This window comes from Chamaea fasciata, unplaced genomic scaffold (assembly GCF_029207755.1).
Source record: "Chamaea fasciata isolate MVZ Bird 193981 ecotype frontalis unplaced genomic scaffold, bChaFas1.0.hap1 SCAF_50, whole genome shotgun sequence".
NCBI lineage: Eukaryota > Metazoa > Chordata > Aves > Passeriformes > Sylviidae > Chamaea > Chamaea fasciata.
The window spans coordinates 15,707-21,909 of record NW_027094135.1 but is presented as its reverse complement, the minus strand read 5'-3'; the positions used below and the strand labels follow the sequence as shown (position 1 = coordinate 21,909).

Genomic DNA, 6,203 nt, shown 5'->3' with positions numbered 1-6,203 from the left:
TACCTATAACAGATGATTATGGTATGGTGAAGGAGGCAATTGGCCAACCTGAAAGTGTATTTATGTAGACCACTGAAATATAAACTTGGGAAACAATGGGGAATTCGTAAGTTTTTATACATGCCCAATGCTCCATCAGCACTTTTGAGTAGAGATTTATTGGAGCAACTAGAAGCAAAGATAATATTCAAAAATGGAGAGATTATTTTGGAGGTTAAGGATTGACAATATGTGGAATGGTTAAGCTTAGTGTCAATAGCCAATGGGACCAAAACTAAAAGTGAAGAAGAGACTAGCAGAAAAGGAATGGATCAGGTATTTCCTGGGGTATGGGCTTCTAACATACCATTGAGGGCAAAGAATGCACCTCTAGTGCAAATTGAACTTAAAGAAGGAAAACAACCAGTTGGAGTTAAACAGTATCCCTTTAAAAAAGGAAGACAGGGAAGGGATTAGCCCAGTAATTGAAAACTTTTTGCAGATAGGGCTATTAAAAGAGTGTCAGTCTGATTTTAATACTCCTATTTGGCCTGTTAAAAAGCCTGATGGGTCAGACTGAGTAGTATACAGGATTTGCAGGCTGTTAATAGGCTAATTGAAAATTTGTACCCACTGATTGCCAACCCCTACACATTGTTAACCCATTTAACACCTGAACTAATTTGGTTTACCATTTTAGATTTGAAAGATGCTTTCTTTTGCCTTCCTCTCCATGAAGCCAGCCAGACAATTTCTGCATTTGAATGGGAAAGACCCAAGAATGGGCGCAAAACCCAGCTCACATGGACAGTTTTAACCCAAGGATTCAAACACTCTTCCATGATATTTGAAGAACAGCTTGAAAAATACTTGGAATCCTGGGAAGGCCCATCAGGAGAAGGACAGCTGTTGCAGTATGTAGATGACCTCCGGATAGCTACTTGAACTGAAGAGACATGCGTGATCGGACAGTAAGCCTCCTAAACTTTTTGGGTCTACAAGGGTATCGAGTATCCCAGAAGAAAGCTCAGATAGTGAGGCAAAGAGTTTTCTACCTGGGCTACGAAGTCAGTGCTGGACAAAGGATCTTAGGGCAGGATGGCAAGGAAGCAACATGCCAGACCCCAAAACCCCAGACAGTAAAGGAACTGAGAACCTTTTTGGGCCTGACAGGCTGGTGTAGACTGTGGATTTACAATTGTGGATTTACAATCCCCTATATGCCTTGGTTATAGAAGGAACCAGAGACCTCCAATGGACAAAAGAAGCAACACGAGCCTTCAACCACCTAAAGAAGGCCCGCATGTCAGCTCCAGCCCTGGGACTTCCAGATGTGAGTAAACCATTCTTTTTATTTTCTCACAAAAAGCAGGAGATTGCTTTGGGAATACTGGCACAAGACCTGGGCCTGTATCACAGGGCAGTCACCTACTTTTCCAAGCAGCTGGATGCAGCAGCCAAGGGATGGCCAGGGTGCCTCAGAGCCACTGCTGCAGTGGTGATGAACATTCAGGAAGCACACAAGTTCACCCTAGGCCAGAAGATGACTGTGTCCCACAGTCATGCTAGAAGATGCTAGCAGATCTAAAAGATACTAGTGTCCCACACAGTGTCTGCAGTCCTGCAGGTAAAAGGCAGACATTGTCTTTCCACACAGAGGTTCCAGAAACACCAAGCCATAATGGTAGAGCAAGATCATGTAGAAATTGTGGTAACTAATCTTGTGAACCCAGCTTCCTTTGTCAGTGGGGATACGGGAGAACCAGTGATCCATGATTGCCTGGAGACCATCAAAGCCACCTACTCCAGTCGCCCAGATCTGGAGGACACCCCTCTCGAGGACCCTGAGACTTGATTTACTGATGGAAGCAGCTGTGTGATCAGTGGAAAAAGGCATGCTGGGTATGCAGTTACCACGAGCAGAGAAGTAATAGAGTCTGGACCATTACCAACCAACACCTCTGCACAGAAGGCTGAAATAATTGCCCTAATCTGGGCTTTAGGACAGGCAAAAGGAAAGAAAATTATTATTTATACAGACTCAAAGTATGCATTTGGGATGGCTCATGCTCATGGAGCCATCTGGAAAGAAAGAGGACTGTTGAACTCACCAGGGAAAAGTATTAAACATTCCCAGGAGATAATAAAACTATTGGGGGCAGTCCTGCTACCTGAAAAAGTAGCCATCATGCACATCAAGGAAATGAGCAGGTGGACAGAAAGGCAAAAGAAGCAGCTAAAGGTGAGGTGATTATTGAGACAGTTGAGGCAGCCTTAATTCCAGATGGACAGATTTCTACTGAAGGTAAGTCAAGGTATAGCAAAAAAGAACAAGATGCTAACTGAGAAAGAAAATGGAAGTTATAACCAAGAAGGGCGGGCAATCACAGATGAAGGGAAAGGAAGACTTGTGATTCCCTCTTACATGCCATGGTCGTTGGTGAAAGAGGAACATGAGAAAACACACTGGGGAATAGACACTCTATATAACTATTTGAAGGACAGAATCATAGCCAGAATTTTGCAAACAACAGTAATTCCAGTGACTCGCCAATGTAGCCTTTGCCTCCAAACTAATCCCAAAACTATTCCTAAACCAAAGCTTGGACAAACTGGGAAAGGTTATGGGCCTGAGCAGCAATGACAAATTGATTTTTCAGAACTACCCAGGATGGGGAGGGTATCGATATTGGTATTTACAGAAACCTCTTCAGGGTGGCCAAAAGCTTTCCCTACCAGAACTGCCAAAGCACAAGAAGTAACCAAAGCATTGTTACAGGAAATAATACCGTGTTTTGGAGTCCCAGGCACAATGTCTTCAGACAGGGGCCCACATTTTATTTCAAAACTTGAGCAGCAAATTAGCCGGCACCTAGGCATAGACTGGGAACTTCATATCCCATATCATCCTCAGTCAAGTGGCCAGGTGGAAAAAATGAACCATCTGATTAAGCAGCAAATTGTAAGACAGGACAAGAAGCAAAGTTACCTTGGCCTAAAGCTCTTCCAGTAGCATTATTACGAATTCAGACGAAGCCAAGGACAAAAGAAAAATGAAGTTCTTTTGAAATATTGTATAGAAGATCATATGGGGTCCAAGAAGGAACAACACCTACCCAAGTAGGGGAAGAAACCCTACACGGGTGGTCCTAAACAGAGAAATTGAGAAACATGTGGCTGGGGCTCAAAGGAGAGAACTAGATGGGCCAGTACAGAACATACAGCCAGGGGATTATGTATATGTTATGTCTTTTGCAGAAAAGACTCTGGAACCCCAGTGGGAAGGACCATTCCAGGTGCTCCTCACCACCTTTACTGCAATCAAGATCAGAGAGCAAAATGCCTGCATTCATCACACTCGAGCGAAGAAGGCTCCTGAAGTGATCTGGAGAGCCACACCAGGTGACAATGAACTAAAACTGAAGCTTATTCGGGAAAGTGAATGGTGTGTGTAAAATGTTAGAATAGGTCAATAACTTTTGAAGAATAGAAAGATTTGTAGTTGTTATGGAAAATCAAACAGGTATAGTTTGGAGAATTGTGGCCTTTGCAACCATCGTTATAGGCACCGCTGGGGTTAAGGCAACACCACGCACATATAATGTGACAGGTATATAGAGGTGTCAAGGAAAAGCCTATGATTTTCACTCCAGTAGGTTTTTGGGGCAGATGTTGAAGGTTACAAAGGCAATTTCTAGGAAAGGAAAAAACATTTGGGGATATGAATACATGTGCTCAGGACACATTCCATTAGTCTTAGCAAGAACCCATGAAACACATCCAAATTGGTCCTGAATGTTGTGACAAATGTTCAGGCAATGGCAGCCTGGGCATCCCTGGGAGGGAGGGAGGGAGGGAGGGAGGGAGGGAGGGAGGGAGGGAGGGACTACTACCCAAGAAGCTACTGGGCAAGATAATACTGGGCAAGAAACTAATCTCCAAGAAACTACTCCCCAGGACACTACTGACCAAGAAACTACTCCCCTAGGAAGTACTGGGCAACAAAGTGTTTGAAGTGCAATCACTATGCTGTATGGCAAGACTGCAGGAAAAGAAAGAAGCAAAGAAGGAAGCATAGAAATGTTTGTCCAGACTGTGAAATTATCGCCCTTGTTTTTGCTATGTTCCTGCCCCAGCACAAAGAACCAGAATTTTGCACCAGAAAATGCAACAGCAGTTACTGAGTTCATCCTAGAGGGTTTCCCAGAGCATGATCCAAGACTGCGGATGTTTTTATCTCAGGTCCTTCTGCTCATGTACCTGACAACAGTGATGGGGAATGAAACCATCCTTTTCCTCCTGTGTGTGGATCACCACCTGCAAACCCCCATGGACGTTTTCATCTGCAGCCTGGCCTTCCCAGAAATCTGGTTTACATCCTCCACAAGCATCAAATGGTTTGTGATGCTGAGTTCTGGTCAGAACACTCTCTCACGAGGCAGCTGATTTGCCCAAAACTATTTTTATTGTGCCCTGGGCTGCACAGAGTTTGTCCTGCTGGTTGTCATGTCCTTTGACCGCTGTGTTGCCATCTGCCACCCTTTGCTCTATGCTGACATCACAAAGCCTCAGCTCTGTGTCCACCTGGGTGTTGGTGCTTTGGGTCCTCGGCTTTGTCCTGCTGAGCTACCGCTGCTCTTCCTCTCTGAGCTGTCTTTCTGTGGCTCCAAGATCCCCCATTTCCTCTGTGACAACTCCCCCTTGTTCAAACTGTCCTGCTCTGACACCAGCCTGCTTTGGGAAACAGACTCTGTCTTCTTACCGTGTGTCGTGCTGGGCTCCTTATGTTTGACTCTGGCATTTGACATCTGCGTCCTTTTCTGTGTTCTGCATCTTCCAGAAGCCTCTGGGAGGAAGAAAGCTTTGACCACGTGTTCTTCCCATCCCATCACCTTATCCATTGCCCGTGGGAGCTGCATTGCTCTCTGCACGTGTCCTGCAGAAGATGTTTCCTTGAGGACCTACAGAACTGGAGCTCTGCTGAACACAGTCCTGTTCCCATTTCTAAATCCATTCATCTGCAGCCTTGGGAACAAATCTGTGATCCTGGCCCTGAACAAATCCATTGCCAGGCCAAGAACAAAGCCTTTCCTCTAAGCATGGTGCATTTCTGGAAAGCCATCCCAAGGATCTGGTATCATCTGTTACACAAAACCAGTGCCTGTGTGTGCAGCCTCCAAACACGGCTGCCTCAGGAGATTGATGCTCCTGCTGGGTTGTGTCAGGTTAAGAGAGAAGAGACTCATCTGCACTCCCAGACAGGGCACCAACAATGGCAGCAGGACAAACTCAGTTCATTCTCTGCCCGGGCTGCTCCCGGGCCCATCTCAGGAGAGCCACCAGCTCATTAAGAGCCCATCTCTGGAACAGAGAAGAGCTCAGAGGAACAGTGGCAAGTGACAATCCAAATTACAGCTCCTGAGCGATGGACACCTTGTCCCAGCTCCTTTCCTGGGACAGCCATCAGCCCTGCTTTGAAACCCCAAAGTTTGAAACCCCAAAGTCACCCTCCCAGTAAAGAAAGACTTTCTCCTGTGCAGTCTAAACCCTCCCTGGTACAGCTTTGAACCATTCTCACACGTTCCATCCCAGGATATCAGGGAGAAGAGAAAGGGAAATGCAGGGCAGAGCCAGGGGGGCAGCGAGATGGGAGTGTGCAGCCTGCAGGGACACAGCAGCAGCTGTGGGAGAGCGCAGGACAAGCTGTGCTGGACGTGGCCAAGGGCCCGGCAGGGCTGGCAGTGCCCAGGAGAAGCCAAGTCTTGGTGCCCTGGGGCACAGCAGGGTCTGTGCCACCAAGGGCTGGGAGGGGACACCTTGTCCTGAGGCCCTGGGGCCTCCTGGCACAGCCCCAGCAAGGCTGGGCACTGTCACCCCCTTGTCCTGCCCTCAGCATCCCCCCACATCCCAGTGGCCCCAGGGATCTGCTGGGACCAGTCCCTGGGGAGCCTTGGTCAGGAATGGCCCTGGGGGGCTCCTCAGTGCTCCCAGGGACTGCAGGTTTTTCAGAGCACTTTGGGTTTTGCTTTTGCCTGGGAGTCTCTGAGGGGTTTGTGCAATCACGGCCTCCAATTGTCTGCTGTAATTAGTCCCTTGAGATGTTTTGTCACTAACAACACTCAGTGGGGCTCATTAATGCCTCAAGTTACTCAAGAGTCATTAAAGTACTACTTTTTGACACTGAATCACTCTGAGAGGTTTGTGCAGTCATGGCCTCCAATTAT

General features: G+C 46.9%; 1 pseudogene; it reads left to right on the top strand.

Moving 5' to 3' along the window:
* The first annotated feature begins 4,005 nt into the window (after positions 1-4,005).
* On the top strand, positions 4,006-5,058 carry LOC136304112 (olfactory receptor 6F1-like; annotated as a pseudogene).
* Positions 5,059-6,203: the final 1,145 nt, after the last annotated feature.